The 20,658-nt window shown below is 36.2% G+C and overlaps 1 protein-coding gene across 18 annotated transcripts in view; it reads left to right on the forward strand.

Moving 5' to 3' along the window:
- PCDH7 (protocadherin 7) overlaps positions 1 to 20,658 on the forward strand; it is a 432,140-nt gene that overhangs the window by 186,449 nt on the left and 225,033 nt on the right. The gene's annotated exons all lie outside the window — the stretch shown is intronic.

The following is a 20,658-nucleotide window of genomic DNA, read 5'->3' on the forward strand; positions in this document are numbered from 1 at the left end:
CCTTTTGGGTTTCTGTTTACTGTTGACTCCATCTTTTGAAATCAATCTTCTTAATTTTCCTCACTATCCTTATAGAATAGGAACCACTTGACTATGACACTAATATTTTTTTTTCATCTTTTATCAATTCTTCACCACATATGTGTGTTTGTGGGGTGGGGGTGAGGTGGGCTGGGAATGGCTGCAATCCTACGCATTGGGTCTTGCCATAACTAAACTTCCTGATAAAGGGTGGACCTGACTCCCACTTTATCACCTGCTATAAGCAACATCTCAATAGTAGTCATAAAAATGATGATGTTGATAATAACAATAATAATAATAAAACAAATAATGTGGTCCATATTTTACATAGTTTATATCAGTGGTTCTCAAAACTTGGTGTGCATCATGATCATCTGTTTGTTTTCCTAAAACCGTATCGTCTGATGTGGGGCTAAAGGACTTCTGAGTATTGAACAGTTTCCCAAGAGATCACCAGACACACAAAGATTGGGCTTTACTGGGTTGTCTAACTTAAATCTTTTTGCTATACTGTGATGTAAGTATTCCCATTTCCCCCCATATTAGAGATTAGGAAACTGAAGTTTAGAGGGGTTGTCTTATATCATAGAGCAAATGAATGGTAAAGCTAGAACACAAAAACATATGGTGTGAGCAAAGAATAGAACCAATACATTTTTTTAAATTGCTGTTGAAATGGGAAAGTTCAATTATCAGCTCCAAGTCTGGTGCTATTTCCAGTTGAAGGAAGAATAGGTGGAGTGCTTGTGATTTAAGGAGTTCAATCTCCTCCATCAGTCTTCCTCAAATATCTCTCAACTTTGAGATAAAATTTATATTCTTGAAATATATACTACTTATGAAAGATTTTCTTAAAGCACCGGGGATTTTAATTGGGCTAAGACACAGGAGCAACACATCATCTAAAAGGTAATACATCAATACTCTTGTTACCATCACCATGGGTATTTATAAATCAGTGCATGGAAGTCCCAGGACAGAGAAAGGGTAATTTGTCCTAGATGGTTCTGATGCAGTATGTCAGTAGAATGACTTGAGTAAAATATAGACATAAAAATTGCTAAAAGGCAGAAGAGATGGTAAAGACATAGATATAGAAATGCTTCATAGTGCTGTCTAGTGATGGCATTATATATGGGGAGTTCCTGGGCTTAAAGAAGGAACTAGCATTTGATCACATGGAAATAAAGTCAGGAATGGCACTCTACATTTGCAATATGATGATAAAAGATAGGGCTAGTACCAGTCTTACAAGACTAATTGCTAATTGAGGGGCAACATATGTCTTTCATGTCTTATGACAAGTGTTAGATAACTCCATGAAGATGAATTTTCTGGTTTTTGATGTCATCTTCATTGTTTATATAGTATCTAATAAATAAAACTCTATTACTCATCCTGTTTCTGAACAAACTCCCAAATATGATTGATTCCAATTACAAATTACTTTTACTAGAATGTACGATAGCTTTAAAAAACAACACCAGCCTTTTCACAGAGTAAATAAAGTGAATGAGAAGAAATACTCATTTAAGTTTTTCTATAATCATTTTCAAAATGAAGGCTGCCAGCTTCCAAAAAGATGTGAGGTATTTTACAATAAGTCACATTTATATTAAGACTATTAATGTAGAAATAGTAAAGTAAAACAGAAAAACTACATAGAGAGAGGAATAAGTATATATACCAATTCTACTTAGTTTATAAATCACATGGTGATGGAGTGCTGACATCCCTAGCAGCCAAGGCAGATTAAAATTAGGATGATTTCCCGTTTTATTTTAGGGCCAGAGTAGATTTTTCAACCTTGCTGACATAGATACTGAGCTGTATGCAAAAATAATGTTAGGATGTGGTTCAGACATCAATATTTTTTTAAGTTTCCCAGGTAATTCAAATGTGCAGCCAGAGTGGAGAACAGCTGACTTGTGTAAAACACGGCAGGGAATTTACTGGGCTGTAAGAAAATGACTCCAACCCACATGATGGAAGGTGAACTACATACCTTTTCCCTTACAATTGGCTTAAATGTAACCAACTGCAGATAATGTCTGGTGGAGTTCAAACTGGATGTCTAATTTTTCAGCCTAAGGAACTCATGAAAAACTCTTATCAGAAGTGGTTAGAATAACTGACTTCATTCTCCTGAGGACTGGTTTTCTTGTATAGTTCAAGTTCTACCGACCTTTACTCTTAAATAAACTGGGCTATGCTGAAATGTGGTTTAGTTATATCAGTGCTCTTATCAATATATTCAGAAGTCTCAGTGCCTGTTTGTCAACTTCTTAAGGTTCAGTCAAGGCCATGACATTGCCTGATGAATAAGAACCGACCTGTGGATCAGTTAGCAACTATGTAACTGTGGGCAAGTTTCCTCCACGGGCATTGGTTTTCTTCTCTATAAAATGCAGAATAACAGGAGTAATTACCCATAGTACTATTGTGACAAACGATAAGTATTAGGGAATGTCACTATGCATTTTAAGTACAAACACTTTATCAACTCAATTACTAAGAAGGCTTTGCCTTTCTTCTTTCGTTATGTTCTGGGAAATGTCTGCTACCCGTTAATCATTATCCACTGGAAAGGATGATCTTTCTATTGGTCAGTTGTTGCAGTATGTAAGTCTGTGGCCCAGCCCTGTATCTCTGTGTTTTTTTACTTCAGCGTTCTTTGTCAAACTGAGTGCAGGTAATAAATGTCATCCCTAGTTAATTCATGATCTGCCAATGTAAGCAGTTGTCATTTAAAAAAAAACTGAAGCTAAACGTTTTTAAAAATGCCGACACTATCTTGTTCCTTCCCCCAGAATGAGTTAGCTTAATTACATGCTTTATTATTAATGCTATTTCTTAATACGTGTGATGCATATAATGAGATCCAGGGAGCAGAAACACTGGTGAATCAAACATTTTAATAGGCTATAATAAATTTAACAGATTATGGGTGCCAAAGTGTTATCATTTTAGTGCTTCTGAAGTGAAAATTAAGATATTAGTGAAGTAATGTGTAGAAAATGCCCATATCTATAAACTTTTGTGGAAAAAAAAGAGACTTGAAAAAGTCATAAGGAAAAAAGTTTAAAAAAATAAGGAATAAAACCCTTTTATTTTAGATATGGCTCACCAAGTCTTCAAATATGAAATGTAAACAGGCTTAGAAAGCCAAGTAGTAGTAGTAATAAAATATGATTGTTCTACTATTGCCTCATAGATTTGTTTTGCCCTCCTGTTTAAAAATATCCCTTTTCTACAAGCTTAAGAATTCAAACCATTTTTCTCAAGAAAAGGATAAATGAAGTAAGTTGCTCTTGTGGCATTTACTATTGGATAAGACATGGAGAACACTGGAAAATTTAGGTTATATTATCAAATTGTGCTTTAAAATTAAACTCCAGATGGCCAAAAGTACATCTGACAACTTTGCCCTTCTGAATAAGAATGACTTCTGTGACGCTGGGTTATGGCCAGGTTGTGAATATTCTCATTTTCCTAAAGAATCATGAAAATATCATAACTTAATATTATTTAGTGAATTTATTTTTCTCATTTCTTCTGAAAAGCTTAAGTTTTTATATAAATAACTCATCCTCTTAATATTTCTTTAACTCAAGTATAAAACAGAAACAAGAAAGAAGGAAGGAAGCAAAAGACAATAGCTACAGAGATGGTAACTCCAATTAGGCTCCAATCAGGATTCAATAACTCTCTCCAGTGAAAATTAGGCCAATCCTGAAAATAAAGACGTTTATTATCGTTATTTTTTATTGTTACAAGTGTGGAAAAAAACTCATTTCTTTCAAGTTCCTGGATTTTTTTTTGTCTTAGTGTATATAACAGTTCCCTAAAATCTTCATCCTGTGGACACAATTCTGGGCTTAATTCAGTCATTTATAGAGCACTCTACAGTGTAAATCTGTTTCACTTATAAAGATCTCATCAGATCTTCATTGCATCTTTAAAATGGAAAGATTATCCTTTATATTTTCCAAAGATGAATCATGACTCAGAAATTGAGTGGCCGAAGATTGCTCAATTTATAGTTGATGTCACAGAAGAAGTTCTGGATTCCTGACTTGAAACTCCATGAATTTCCCTAAATACAATATTAGTTATCTGAAAAGAGAGAACCAAAATGTAAATTTTCAGTGTTTATGCCTTACAAGGGGATTCCAGAGACCTAGCCTACTTCATTTTTTTTGTGTGTTTTTGGTGTTTTTTTGTATTAAAAGGATACTACATGTAAAAGTAAGACTATAAAGACTATTTTGATGATTTTACACTTATTAAGCTAACATTTTTAAACACAAAATATACAACACAATATATTGAGTGTTTTATAAAATAAGTGTAATTGTTAGAATGACATGTGATTTGCAGTGCCCTACAGGTGAACCCAACAGGGAACACCCATTTAAATTTGAATGATGACTATAGCCTCTTTTATAAGTATGAAACCCAAGCCCAACTCTGTCACTTCCATCTACTCCCCACCATAACCAGGATCTACAACCTACTATATAAGTTTTCTATTGCTTTGTAAGAAACTACCAGGAGCATATGGCTTAAAACAATGCACATTTGTTACCTTATATTTCTTGATGTCAGAAATGCAAAATCGGCCCCACTAGACTAAAATCAAGGGGGCTGGCAAATCAATGTTTGTTATGGAGGCTCTCTTGCCTTTCACAGTTCTTGGCATGCAGCCCACTCCCTCCCTCTTCAAAACTACCCATGGTGAATAGAATCCTCACAGTGCATCCCCTGACCTTCTTTTCTGCCTCCCCCATCTCCTTTTAAGAAACTTTGTGATTATAATGGGCCCACCCAGATGATTCAATAGACAATTTACCCATTTTAAAGTCAGTTGATTAACAAACTGCATTTCGTCTGCAACCTTAATTCCCCTTTGCATGTGAAACATGTCTCCGCTTCCATTCATTAAGACTTGGACCTTGTTGGGAGTCTATTTTTCTACTTAGCACACTCACCTTCAATTATTTCCCTGCAGTCATCTGACTTGTACTAAGGAATAAAAATTAACATATGCTCGGCGTTGAATATATTTTTCCTTATGGTCACTGGTAGCTTTCCTTTCTAACACAGTGCAGATAAGGAAGTTAAAACAAATGAGTGATGGGAGTGGCAGAGGAAATAAGTTCACCTGTGTAGTAAAAGGTTTGGGTGCCAAAGTTAGGTTTCAGTTCAGCTTAATAATTTAATGCTTAACTAACACTTCAGAAACTGACTCTATTTGTCTGTCTTGATTCCTGTGAGACATTTTAATTCATCTAGACCAGGAAAAGCTATTTAAGGACACAAACCTTCATTCCACAGAATATGAAAACCCAAGGATTTTAAATGTATGTAGTTTCCTAAACAGATTTCACCAGGTGCAGTTTATGTGAAATGTCTAAGATAGAAAAAGAAAAAAAAGAAAAAGAAAACAGAGCATCTGTTTGAGTGGATCTTAACATGCATGTTTCATTTTCATTCATTTCATTATGGGACAATTGATTCCAGTGTTCATGATGCAGGCCCCTATCTGTGCTTCTGTGTATTTTAGGAGGTAGCTTTTTAAAGTTGGTTTTTTGTCCTTGTTTATTTGTTCATTTTTAGTGTTTTACATACTACTGGAGTTCCACTTGGCTCTTCAGCATTGCTCCCTTGAACTGCTGCAGACTAACTCCAACTGTGTAATTTACCATGTAGGTTTATCGACCTCATTCAGCTGCATCTGGAACTCCATGGTTCTATAGGGTAGTCATGCAAAGCAACAGAGCAGCATGTGAACTGAGCTTTTGATGATTATCACAATGAGAAAATGAAAAAAAAAAAACCATAAAAATAAAAGAAACCTTTGCTTGTATTCTGTGAATGCTTTTGTACGATTAATCCACACTTTGCCCAACTGGGTTTAATGCCTGACTTTGCAGCATGTAGATTTTTCGGCACAGTGGTAGGCACAAAGCAAGTGCTTAATAAGTCTCTGTTGGATTGCATGTCATTGTGAAGATAGTATTTTTCACATTAGTTGCTTGTCAATATCTCTTTTCCTGACTAGGACTCCCTCTGTCTTCCTGTCTTTCTGTGGGTGTAATCATAGAGCCTTACAAGGGCTTGACTCAAATAAATTGGAAGGTGAAATCCAGCTGTAGTCCAGCATGCTTTCTCTGTTCTATTTTACACCAGCCTTGCTATCCTCTGCTATTAGAATTATACATTTTAGATAAATGAGATCTTGCAGCCTTTTACACACAGTAGGAATTCAATATTTTTATGAGGCTGAGGCTAAGAAGAAATCACAGAAGAGATGGTTTCAGAGGTAGGGAAGATTTAAACAAACATATTCCAAGGAACTTATCTTTGGGAATGTCTTTGCTTTTCCACAAAGATATTAAGCTTAAGGAAACCTTGCCATTTCTGTGCTTTCCGTTAAGTTAATTAACTAAGATGTTTGATTATTATGCATATTTTGTGATATTCCAAGATACATTAACATTTTCAAAGCCAGGCAGTATACTAAGGAATTTCTCAATAAGTGAACAAAGTCTACTCTGAAATCATTGATTTCAATCATTTAGTCACTGATCCAACCCATATACTCTTGCAGTTTCAAAGTCATATGGTTTAAGAGAATTAAACAACTGAAAAGAATAGTAAATATCACCTATTAAAATTCCCTCATTTTAAACTTGAAGGTATTAATGCTGAAAGATTAGGTATTGTCCCATATTTCACACAATATCAAAACCACTATTTGAATCCAAGTCCCCCAAACCCCTAATTCAGTTATTTCCAAAAAGAACACGACATATTAAAACATGTTAATATGTAGCAATTGGTAAAAACAATTTTTAAGATACTGTCATTGAAACAGAGCTATAATGGATAAATGCTATCTATAAAGGCTATACAGTATAGTTGAAAAGTCCAGAATAGTGTGTAAACATTTTAATACAATTGAAGAACTATAAATGTTGAAACAATGAGATATATTTGGTTCAATAGCAGCTACACTTTCCAGTAATTTGATATATTAGAAAAGTGCTGTTATATAGCATCTTGAATATTGCATTTCAAGGAATTAAAAATAAGTAGATTATGGACCGGGCACTGTGGCTCACACCTGTAATCCCAGCAGTTAGGGAGGCCGAGGCAGGAGGATCACCTGAGGTCAGGAGTTTGACACCAGGTTGGCCAACATGGTGAAACCCTGTACCTACTAAAAATACAAAAATTAGCTGGGCGTGGTGGCGGGTGCCTGTAATCCCAGCTACTTGGGAGGCTGAGGCAGGAGAATCGTTTGAACCTAGGAGGTGGAGGTTGCAGTGACCCAAGATCATGCCACTGCACTCTAGCCTGGGTGACAGAGTAAGACTCAGTCTCAAAAATAAAATAAAATAAAGCAGATTATGGTCCCAGCAATAATTTTTAAAATGTGCATTGTTGAGGATCCAGATGCAAGGAAAAATATTATTAAACCAAGATTCAAGCTGATGACCTGTCTATGGACTTCTCAGCAACTGTGTATGAAGATGAAGATCACTGGGCTATGGAGACCTCCAGCAGGGGAGTTAAAGAAATGGGCTTCCTTGGCAACAAAAGCCAAAATAGACAAATGGGATCTGATTAACTAAAGAGCTTCTGCACAGCAAAAGAAACTCTCATCAGAGTGAACAGGCAACCTACAGAATGGGAGAAAATTTTTGCAATCTACCCATCGACAAAGGGCTAATATCCAGAATCTACAAAGAACTTAAACAAATTTACAAGAAAAAACAACCCCATCAAAAAGTGGGCAAAGAATATGAACAGACACTTCTCAAAAGAAGACATTTACTCAGCCAATGTCATATGCAAAAATGCTTATCATCACTGGTCATCAGAGAAATGCAAATTAAAACCACAATGAGATACCATCTCACACCAGTTAGAATGGTGATCATTAAAAAGTCAGGAAACAACAGATGCTGGAGAGGATGTAGAGAAATAGGAATGCTTTTACACTGTTGGTGGGGGTGTAAATTAGTTCAACCACTGTGGAAGACAGTGTGGCGATTCCTCAAGGATCTAGAACTAGAATTACCATTTGACCCAGCAATCCCATTACTGGGCATATACCCAAAGCATTATAAATCATGCTACTATAAAGACACATGCACACGTATGTTTATTGCGGCACTACTCACAATAGCAAAGACTTGAAACCAATCCAAATGTCCAGCAATGATAAACTAGATTAAGAAAATGTGGCACATATACACCATGGAATACTATGCAGCCGTAAAAAGAATGAGTTCATGTCCTTTGCGGGGACATGGATGAAGCTAGAAACCATCATTCTAAGCAAACTATTACAAGGACAGAAAACCAAACACCGCATGTTCTCACTTGTAGGTGGGAGTTAAACAATTAGAACACATGGACACAGGGCAGGGAACACCACACACCAGGGCCGGTTGGGGGGTGAGGGGCTAGGGGAGGGATAGCGTTAGGAGAAATACCTAAATTATGAGTTGATGGGTGCAGCAAACCAGCATGGCACATGTATGCCTATGTAACAAACCTGCATATTGTGCACATGTACCCTAGAACTTAAAGAATAATAAAAAAAAAAAAGAAGAAAAGAAAAGAGAAAAAAGAAATGGGCTTCCTAATTAAAGAGTCCCCTATGGAGTACATTGATTAAAAATTGCAATGAAGAAAAAAGTGAAAGCACAAATGCCCAATGCTAAGGTGATATAGATTAATTAGAGAATGTACAGAGATAAGAAATTAGGATAGCATCCTTTAGTATAGTTGGCCATAAGGTGGAAAAATGTGGGAATGAGGAGTTTACAGTATTTTTGTCTCTCAGAATGTCACACAACAAAGATTAAATCAACTAGAAAATCTAGAAGAAACCAATAAATTTCTGGACACATACACACTCCCAAGACTAAACCAGGAAGAAGTTGAATCCCTGAATAGACCAATAACAAGTTCTGAAATTGAGGCAGTAATTAATTGCCTACCAACCAAAAAAAGCCCAGGACCAGAAGGATTCACAGCCAAATTCTACCAGAGGTACAAAGAGGAGCTGGTACCATTTCTTCTGAAACTATTCCAAACAATAGAAAAAGGATCTGGTACCATTTCTTCTGAAACTATTCTAAACAGTAGAAAAAGAGGGCCTCCTCCCTAACTCATTTGATGAGGCCAGCATCATCCTGATACCAAAAGCTGGCAGAGACACAGAAAAAAGAAAATTTCAGGCCAATATCCCTGATGAACATCCGTGTGAAAATCCTCGATAAAATACTGGCAAAGCAAATCCAGTAGCATATCAAAAAGCTTATGTACCACGATCAAGTCAGCTTCATCCCTGGGATGCAAGACTGGTTCAACATATGCAAATCAATAAACATAGTCCATCAGATAAACAGAACCAATGACAAAAACGACATGATTATCTCAATGGATGCAAAAAAGACCTTAGATAAAATTCAACACCCCTTCATGCTAAAAACACTCAAACTAGGTATTGATGGAACATATCTCAAAATAATAAGAACTATGTATGACAAACCTACAGCCAATATCATACTGAATGGGCCAAAGCTGGAAGCATTCCGTTTGAAAAACGGCACAAGACAAGGATGCCCTCTCTCACCATTCCTATTCAACATAGAATCTGAAGTTCTGGCCAGGGCAATCAGGCAAGAGAAAGAAATAAATGGTATTCAAATAGAAAGAGAGGAAGTCAAATTATCTCTGTTTGCAGATGACATGATTGTATATTTAGAAAACCCATCTTCTCAGCCCAAAAACTCTTTAAGCTGATAAGCAATTTCAGCAAAGTCTCAGGATACAAAATCAATGTGCAAAAATCACAAGCATTCCTATACACCAGTAATAGACAAACAGCCAAATTATGAGCAAACTCCCATTTACAATTGCTACAAAGAGAATAAAATACTTAGGAATACAACTTACAAAGGATGTGAAGGACCTCTTCAAGGAGAACTACAAACCACTGCTCAAGGAAATAAGAGAGGACACAAACAGATGGAAAACATTCCATGCTCATGGGTAGGATGAATCAATATCGTGAACATGGCCATACTGACCAAAGTAATTTATAGATACAATGCTATTCCCATCAAGCTACCATTGACTTTCTTCACAGAATTAGAAAAAAATACTTTAAATTTCATTCGGAACCAAAAATGAGCCCATATAGCCAAGAAAATCTTAAGCCAAAAGAACAAAGATGGAGGCATCACGCTACTTGACTTCAAACTATACTACAAGGCTACAGTAACCAAAACCTCGTGGTACTGGTACCAAAACAAATATGTAGACCAATGGAACAGAATGGAGGCCTCAGAAATAACACCACACATCTACAACCATCTGATCTTTGGCAAGCCTGACAAAAACAAGCAATGGAGAAAGGATTCCCTGTTTAATAAATGGTGTTGGGAAAACTGGCTAGCCATATGCAGAAAACTGAAACTGGACCCCTTCCTTACACCTTATACAAAAATTAACTCAAGATGGATTAAAGATTTATATGAAAGAGCTAAAACCATAAAAACCCTAGAAGAAAGCCTAGGCAATACCATTCAGGACATAGGCATGGGCAAAGACTTCATGACTAAAACACCAAAAGCAATTGCAACAAAAGCCAAAATTGACAAATGGAATCTAATTAAAGAGCTTCTGCAAAGCAAAAGAATCTATCAGAGTGAACAGGCAAACTACAGAATGGGAGAAAATTTTTGCATTCTATCCATCTGACAAAGGGCTAATATCCAGAATCCACAAGAAACTTAACAAATTTACAAGAAAATGCAACCCCATCAAAAAGTGGGCAAAGGGCCCCGTCCGGGAGGGAGGTGGGGGGGTCAGCCCCCCGCCGGGCCAGCCACCCCGTCGGGGAAGTGAGGGGCACCTCTGCCCGGCCGCCCCTACTGGGAAGTGAGAAGCCCCTCTGCCCGGCCAGCCACCCTGTCCGGGAGGGAGGTGGGGGGTCAGCCCCCCGCCCGGCCAGCCGCCCCGTCCGGGAGGGAGGTAGGGGGGGTCAGCCCCCCGCCCGGCCAGCCGCCCCGTCTGGGAGGTGAGGGGCGCTTCTGCCCGGCCGCCCCTACTGGGAAGTGAGGAGCTCCTCTGCCCGGCCACCACCCCATCTGGGAGGTGTACTCAACAGCTCATTGAGAACGGGCCATGAAGACAATGGCGGTTTTGTGGAATAGAAAGGGGGGAAAGGTGGGGAAAAGATTGAGAAATCGGATGGTTGCCGTGTCTGTGTAGAAAGAGGTAGACATGGGAGACTTTTCATTTTGTTCTGTACTAAGAAAAATTCTTCTGCCTTGGGATCCTGTTGATCTGTGACCTTACCCCCAACCCTATGCTCTCTGAAACATGTACTGTATCCACTCAGGGATGAATGGATTAAGGGCGGTGCAAGATGTGCTTTGTTAAACAGATGCTTGAAGGCAGCATGTTCGTTAAGGGTCGTCACCACTCCCTAATCTCAAGTACCCAGGGACACAAACACTGCGGAAGGCCGCAGGGTCCTCTGCCTAGGAAAACCAGAGAACTTTGTTCACTTGTTTATCTGCTGACCTTCCCTCCACTATTGTCCTGTGACCCTGCCAAATCCCCCTCGGCGAGAAACACCCAAGAGTGATCAATAAAAAATAAAAAAATAAAAAATAAAAAAAAAAAAGTGGGCAAAGGATATGGACAGCCAAAAGAAGACATTTTTAAGCATCCAACAAACATAGAAAAAAAGTCCATCATCACCGGTCATCGGAGAAATTCAAATCAAAACCACAATGAGATACCCTCTCATACCAGTTAGAATGGTGATCATTAAAAAGTCAGGAAACAACAGATGCTGGAGAGGATGTGGAGAAATGGGAATGCTTTTACACTGTTGTTGGGAGCATAAATTAGTTCAACCATTCTGGAAGACAGGGTGGTGATTCCTCAAGGATCTGGAACTAGAAATACCATTTGACCCAGCAATCTCATGACTGGGTATATACCCAAAGGATTATAAATCGTGCTACTATAAAGACACATGCACACGTATGTTTATTGTAACACTATTCACAACAGCGAAGACTTGGAACCAACCCAAATGCCCATCAATATTAGACTGGATAAAGAAAATGTGGCACATACACACCATGGAATTCTATGCAGCCATAAAAAAGAATGAGTTCATGTTGTTTGCATGGACATGGATGAAGTTGGAAACCATCCTTGTCAGCAAACTAACACAGGAACAGAAAGCCAAACACCGCATGTTCTCACTCATAAGTGGGAGTTGAACAATGAAAACACATGGGCACAGGGAGAGGAACGTCACCTACCAGGGCCTTTTGGAGGTTGTGGGGGCAAGGGGAGGGAGAGCATTAGGAGAAATACCTAATGTAGATGATGGGTTGATGGGTGCAGCGAACCACCAGGGCATCTGTATACCTGTGTAACAAACCTGCACATTCTACACATGTATCCAGAACTTAATGTGTATTTAAAAAAATCACCCCCCGAAAAAAGAAAGAACTACTAGAACATAGCCATGTCCATTTATTTACAGATGTTCTATGGCTGTTTTTACACTCCATTGGCAAAGTCGAGTAGCTGTGGCAGAGACCTATGGCCCACAAAACCTAAAATATTTACTTTCTGGCATATTACAGAAAAAGTTTGCCAGACCCTTGACTAGGTTTAAAATAACGCAGCAATAACGAGCAAAACCTAAACTGAATGATTGTGTCAACAATATAGAGGAACCACAATTTGTGTTTTGGAATATAATATCTTTTTTAGAAGTTTTTAGAAAAACAATTGCTTACATTAACTAAGAGTTTTAGGCTTTGGCTATTCTGTTTCCTGACATTTTTCATTAGTGGCGGAAAAAACCCGAGAAGCTGACTTGCACTTTTAGGCTAGAGTAGTTCTTGCATTAGTCTGAATATTGAAATTCATTATTTTCTTCTCATTTGCAAAATCAGAATATTAATCTGATCCACATAGGGATGGCATGAAAAGTGACAACATAAATGAAATGATAGCATTTTCCTGGCACAGAGTAGCTGCTTTAAAAAAAAAAAAACATTAATATCATTGTTTTGTTGCAATAATTAAATAGTTTGTAATCTACTGGACTAAGAATTATAATAAGCACCTACACTCATAATTTCTAAAGTACAGATATAAACAATAATGTCAAATATGTAATTGCATTCAAGTCAAAGGAAATAGTTATTTAACTTCTGCCCCAAATGAGAGTTTTAATTAACGAATCCAAATGTCTCAACATGTTTCTTGTTAATATCCTTTCATCTGCTATTGACTTGAAAGAAAGAAAGGCAGTTTGAAGTATGGAGGCATCTTGAAATGTTAGCAAAAGAAAACACCCCTAAAAAGTTTAAAGGCCTAACTAAAGTTTGTTTCAGAGTTCTGCCAGATATAGTCCAACTAATGCACTATGGAATCCTAAATATGTTTGTTCAATAGCCACTAACACTGGTTGAGACTGTTTGCAGATTAATCAGTGCCTGCTCATTTGCAAGGAAAGATCTCACAGCCTTAGCCCCTCTTTAAAAATGAAATGCAGCACTCCTTATAATACTGCAATGTTCTGCTCCATGACTGTTTCAGTGCTTTTTGACTGACAAAGAGAGTCATTAGAAGTCTGTTTGATGGACATAACTAAGTGAATTGGAAAAAATAAAAAAGCCTTTTCAGCCCATTCAGAAATAATTGATGTGACTGAGACAGCTGTATGTGAGTTCCAGATAAGGAGACGATTTATGGAGAAACTACTGAAGCTAAAAAGGAAGGTGCAGATTTAAAGTTCCCAATAAAGTTGTCTGTAAGACAAAGAGCAGTATTCAATGAGGAAAGAGATTTAACCTGAGGTTCTTTCCAATAGATGGCATCCTTAGGGTCCTATCCTTTTGCCAATAAAATCCCCATAAAGGTAGTGTCACTAGGTTATAAAAAATGGACTCCAAGCGGAAAGCATCTGCACTCTTAGCCTTGTGCTATATTTTCTGTTTTACTGTAACTATTGTGTACAGGTTGTAACTTAGAAAATTTTGCTTAGTAGATGAAAGGCACATATTTTTAATACGTCTGATTGTGGGACATAATATTTGCTTTTATGGTGTGATGGTTACTTTCTAATTAATCTAACCAGGATGGATAAAAATAAAGTTTTTAATATTATTATTATATATATATTTGTTAATATTCTTCTGGTCTCTATTGCTTTTCTTGGAAACCATACATGAACTTTTGGACAAATATTTTTCCAAATAGGTAACACCTGTGAATGTTACACATATTTTGCAATCATTGTATTCTGAAAGCAGAATACATTAATAATATAATATTAATAACATTAATAGTAATGTGAATTTCAAAATTAACTTCCTCAAATGTGCAGATTATAAGTAGTAAATGTTACTACATCAGTACTTTCAAAAAGGTAGGGTGGTTATATAGTTCTCTAAAATTAAAAAAATAATAAAAATGAAGTCACAAAACAAAATAAAAAATAAAGAAGTTATTATAGTACAATTTTGACTTCTGCTTTCTAGAGATTTAAAAATATGGACTTTTTTGAAAATTGTTTCAGTCTTCTAGTGAATTTGAAATATGTGGACTTAACTTTCCTTGAACTCTCTGTGTGGAGAGCGGGATAGAATTTGGCTGCTAGTTTATTTTTTGAAAAAAAGGTACAGTTTTTGAGAGCTTTTCATGTCGTCTCTAAATCTGTCAACTGCCTACATTTAGGGTGGCTGTTAGGTGCTTTATGTTATCAATCACAGAGATGCAATTTTACGAAAGGGAATAATGAATCAAATGCTCACCTCATTTTCCCTTCATGAGTGCCTTATCCTTTGCAATAATGTCATTAGAACAGAAGCCTTCTTTCTGTAATCCAGATGGATTCTAATTCTTCTCTTTATCTAAGAAGGCAGTCTTTCTCTTGATCCCAGTTTCACCAATATGCCCATTTTAGCATCTGTTTATATTTTTCAGAAAACAAAACTATCCAATGCAAATGCATTTACTGGATATGTCACATAGTACACCCCACAGGAGTCAATTTAATAAATCCTAATTTGCTATGTTTGTCCTTTTAAGTCTCTGAGATTAGTTTCATTCAGAAATGATCACTGTAATCGCACACCCCTTCCTCTGGTCTCACCCACATTTTAGGGCAGAGGGGAGGATATGAAAAGGCCGCCACGTTCAGGCCTCCCAACAGCAGAAGAGCAAGCATGGCAGATAGAGGACCTCTCCCTTAACACTTTTGCCTACTCGTGTGGCCTCTAGATTTCCAGAAAATAAAGTGAATAAAATTAAATAAGGAGAGAACAATGTTCATTATAAGTATATGGTAGTTTAAAAAAGTGTCAGCTCTAATGCATTTCCATCAGCTGGAGGCTTAGAGGGAGAATGATGGTACGTACAATGCTCCAGGAATTGTACATTATCTGGGTTTTGCCTTTGAATATATTTGTAACAAACTCTAAAATGTCTGAGTAGTACCTATAGGAGGGTATGTCCTTAAGTGAAAGTCTCTAGTATGTCATAATGGAAACAAAAATAGTTGATAAATACCATTCCAAAATAACTGAATAGAGAAATATTCATGCTTAATGAATGATTAGATTCAAATAGCTTTTAAAAATGTTGAGTATTATTGTATGTACATATTTGCATTACAAATAATTTGCATTTAGGAAAATAAAATTTTAGCACTTTAATAGGATAATTAGGTTTGAAATTTTGTGTGGATTTTAGAAATTCTATTTAGAAGCTTTACTTGGCCAGCTCTATATTTTCTCAAAAAGCATCAAAACAATGGGCCATAACTCTAGTTATATAGCTGTGGCCTGAGGTATACTACCGTTTATAGTATATGTCTTTGAGGGAGCTTAAGGCTCTTTTTATAAACTATCTCATTAATTCTGAGAGAATGTAAGTTAGCAAGGGGCAGTTACTATTGTCTCCATTGTACATACCCTGAGCCTAAGGCACAACAACCAAAAATCAGGTAACTTGTCCTCGAGGTCACGTAAGGTTTCTTGGAATAGAATTCTTTTCTTGTTCTGTTATTTTTTGTGTACTGTTTCTTTCCCATTAAACACACATACACACACATACCCCATTAATAAAATTCCTCAAAATAGTTTAATGTTTTTATAATTATTCTGATTTTATTTCTCTCTTAATTCTAGCTAGCTTGTCTTCTTTGCTCTCTTTCATTCTGCTCCCACCTTATCTTTTTGAGCACCCCTTTTTGCTTACATCTCCAAATGTTTATTTTAAAGCAAACCTTCTTCAGTGCCAATGAAGAAAGACACAAATGTAGATCAATAAATCAAACACTTTACAGAAATCTTTGTTTTAACTTCTACCCTATTTCTCTCTTTTTTCATATTTTTAAGAATAGTAGTACATTCCCACTTTCTCTATTTCTCCATTGATTGACAAGCCAATCTTCTATTTCTTTTGGTCCAACCTACAATTGTTCCCCAGGGTTTAGAGATACTATAGCCACAGTGGCCTTCTAAAGGATAAATCCAATGGGCATGTGGTAGTCAGCATCCTTCTTAATGTCTCTGATGCTTTTGATTACATAGGATTGCCTTTCTGGAAATGTTACGCTTCCTTGACTTCTGAGTTTTGAAAGTGACCTGCTTTTCATTCTCACCTCTGTTGTTGTTGTTGTTGTTGTTTTTGAGATGGAGTCTCGCTCTGTCAGCAGGCTAGAGTGCGGTGGCGCGATCTCGGCTCACTGCAACCTCTGCCTCCCGGGTTCAAGCGATTCTCCTGCCTCAACCTCCCAAGTAGCTGGGATTATAGACACGTACCACCACGTCCAGCTAATTTTTGTAGTTTTGGTAGAGACGGGGTTTCACCATGTTGGCCAGGATGGTCTCAATCTCTTGACCTCATGATCCGCCCACCTCAGCCTCCCAAAAGTGCTGGGATTACAGGTGTGAGCCACTGAGCCTGGCCCTCACCCTTTTTTTCAAATTGCTTGCTTCTAGCAATATGGAGTATGGAATCCATAATCAACTCCCAAATATTTATTATCTATCCAATTTCTTTTAGAGATCTCAACCAACAAACCACTGCCTTTGCAGTGCCTGCCCTAAATTCCTGAGTGTTACAGCATGTTGTTTATGCCTCCATTTTGCTGGAAACTTGATCACATTATATTTTTGTGCTTTTATGTACTGATAAGGTTTTGAGTTTCTTAAATGTGTAGAATCATTGTTGGAGCACCCTCGAAACCCTGGAAAATAATGGGCATAAAAATAAATGGAGGTCTAGTGAATTAATGACTCAATCCAATCAGCTATATGGGCTTTCTTCATAATGGCCTTGCTGTCCGTTTTCACTGCCACTACCTTCTCTCAGCCTTACCTCTCGCTAGGTAAATATTTCATTATACTTTATCTTCTAGCATAATCTTCTGCCTTCAACATTTCTTCTTCCTCCTCTTTCATAAGGAACTGTCAGAAAATGTCTTCATTATTGGCCTTTTATTTAGATAATTCACTTACCTAAAGAAATTCTTTGATTTTCACTCTCTTGTTTTAATTCATTCACACATCTCATCCACAGGTTTTGGAATAATTTTCTTTAAGATCTCTGTCTTGCAGTACTTATTCAAGTCTGTAGCTTGTCTTCATAATTTCAAAGAGCTGGCAGACTGTCACTCTTCCTCAAGCTCTTTTGCTTTCTCTTCTATTAAATAGACCAATTTACATTTACAAGACACAAAATCGTTTATCACCCCAGACAGAAAAATGCAAAGTTCAGACACTGCAATTTACTAAATGTCTTTATGACCATACTTTTAAGTCTCAAGATGGAACCAGGAGTCTACTGACTCTCCCTGGAAACTATTTTATACCCTTAAAGAACCAGCTAATTGCCTGGAGCACATTGCTTTTTGAACCTCTACCTATGTTCTTCCTGACAATAAAGTTTCTCATTCCTTTCTGTGCCTCTTCATTAGCTGGGGATTTTTAAAAACTCCCGATCTCTGAGTCCCGCCCTGAATGCTGATTCATTGGGTTTAAGTTGGGACCAGATATTGGCATTTGTTTTTTTCACAACTTCTCTGGGTGATACTAAGTCACATCTAGGTTGAAGAATTATCACGTAAGCTATTCTACTTCAGAGTATCAGTAATTAACAAAGTGACAGTTACATATATAATGCAAATTCATTCTCTGTCAGGAGCTGACACTCTGCTTTACATTTCTGCTTTAGTCAATCTTTCTAGAATATATAAATAATATGAATATGGTGTCATAACCTTTGTGGTAAAACTGAACCATCTTTTCAAGACTCAATTGTCTGCCTCTCTCTCTTGCTGTTTCTCTCTCTGTCTCTCTCTAATTTCATCTAACTCTGTATGTCTGATATACTATTTAAATTAAATCTTAACTGTTGCATCAATGGGAGCTCTTTCAGAATTTTCACTTCTGTATTTATTTGGTTCACACTGCCAACTTAAATACTTGGCCACAAAAAATTTATTATTCAAAACTATCAAAATGAATTTGAAGAGCTAGTGATATAATGCTGATACCATACTATAACATTCTAATTAAAATATTTTAAAATATGAATAAAAATGATAGGTGTGATATAATCCGTTGTATGATACATTTTATTTTGAATATTTATTGTGAGTTATGTTTTTATAAATTCAGATATTATTTTAAATGCAAAAAGCATTTTATACAAGAAAGAAAGAATTGATGGATCTAAGTATTTTCTAATATATAAATAGATAAAAATATTTTTAAATTATGCCATTTTTACTTCTAAAATAATTTATAGAGATTAAAATATGCACAGTCAAAATAGGGTAGGAAATCAAGAAAACAAAATGCGTAGATTCATAGCAGTCATTATATAGTACATTACAGATAAATCATTATTTTATTGTTAACATTTTTCATTATGAACATAGCTATCACCGGTTTCTCTGCTAGCCTATCCACTTTTTGTGGAATAAACATTTAAGCACAGATTCCAAAATTTTTCCAAAATTATTCCAAACTTCACCCAAATGTCACTCTTTTTTTCCACTTTTATATCAAAATGAAACACCATTTCTAATCATTTCTTATTTTCTGTTTCTAAGTTTATTGGTATATCTTATGTATTTCTGTATTCATTTTGAGTTTTCTTTTTGTGTTAATGAAGGTATTCTAAAAGATTTGAAAGTCATTAAAATAGAATTAAGAACAGCAGTTGACCCTCCTTTCTCTTTTTATGTATGTGTTTGTTTTTAAACCCGTTGCTATGTCTTCAAATGATAATATGTCTGCATGACCCTTGGCATTCTTAGCTAAATTCAACATTGTCATTAAAATTTCATTGCCCAGAAGTGTTTACTGATTATTGTGTGTGTGTGGAACAATGTGGTTTTAGGAGACTGTCAGTGGTCTCATTTCCAAGGTGAGACCAAAAACATTAAACAGTCACAGGTGTGAGAAGTTGGGTGGATGGGGTGGGTGGGGTGGGCGAGGGGTGGGAGAAAAGAAAATACGTACAGACAGGTAAAAATGAGAGTACAAATTGATTTCTTCATTTTTTTAAATACAGGGTATTTACATTTCTTTATTTTTTTTTAAATACAGGGTAAAATATCGCAACTATATTACCATAAAGAAATATGAGAATCATTAGTGAAATAAGAATAATGTTTCTAGAAAGTTTATTGTCAGTAAATTTAAATCCATAACATACATGCTATGTATACTGAAAATATTTGTAATTGTTTATAAATACTGCAGTTCCAATTCAGTGAAACATTATAAAGAAGAGAACATGAATTAAATGTTTTCCTTTTGTATTAAGATTCAGCTATTCTGATTTTGACTTTGAATTAGAATAAAAAGGAAACTTTCTAAAGATTGTACACTTCAAATAAGTACATGAATTGTGAGCTACTGGGTTAAAATTACCAATAATTCACAATGTTTTCAGCTAGTCTTCCATCTATGACAAAATAAAGGGTAATTTTATGGAAGCATGTGTTTGTCTTTAGCAAAGCTAATTTATAAATTAGGGGGAGATGTTATAACTCTTCTTAGCTTTCCCATTAATAACCTCCCATGTGCATATAATCCTTAATATTTCTAAAATTCTACTGGTCCAGGTTTTAATTAGTAATTTGTATCATGAACATTCAAGTTATAAAGGTGCAAAAAAGGTTTGGTAACCTTTCACTATTTTCTAGCAACATTAATTTTTTACTTTGTAGTAAAAAGAAACAGTCTGAGTTATAAGTTTAAAAATATGTACACTTCTGACATTTTCAAATTCATGCAGCAGCTTTATGGATACAACTATTGCCAAGAATAATCTCAGACTGACATTACAGAACATTTTTATATGTTTTTCCAAATTATTATTCCTATGTAGCACTGTCAATACTTGGCATTGGTTTGTTCCTTTAATGAGCCTAATTTATTTTAATTTATTTTATTTTGTGGTTAACTAAGACAATCTGCAAATACCTTCCATAGTAAATCTTCAGTCCAGCCATTGTCAGTAACATAGTAAATTGGGGGGTTCAACTGG

This window comes from Pan troglodytes, chromosome 3 (assembly GCF_028858775.2).
Source record: "Pan troglodytes isolate AG18354 chromosome 3, NHGRI_mPanTro3-v2.0_pri, whole genome shotgun sequence".
Classification (NCBI taxonomy): Eukaryota; Metazoa; Chordata; class Mammalia; order Primates; family Hominidae; genus Pan; species Pan troglodytes.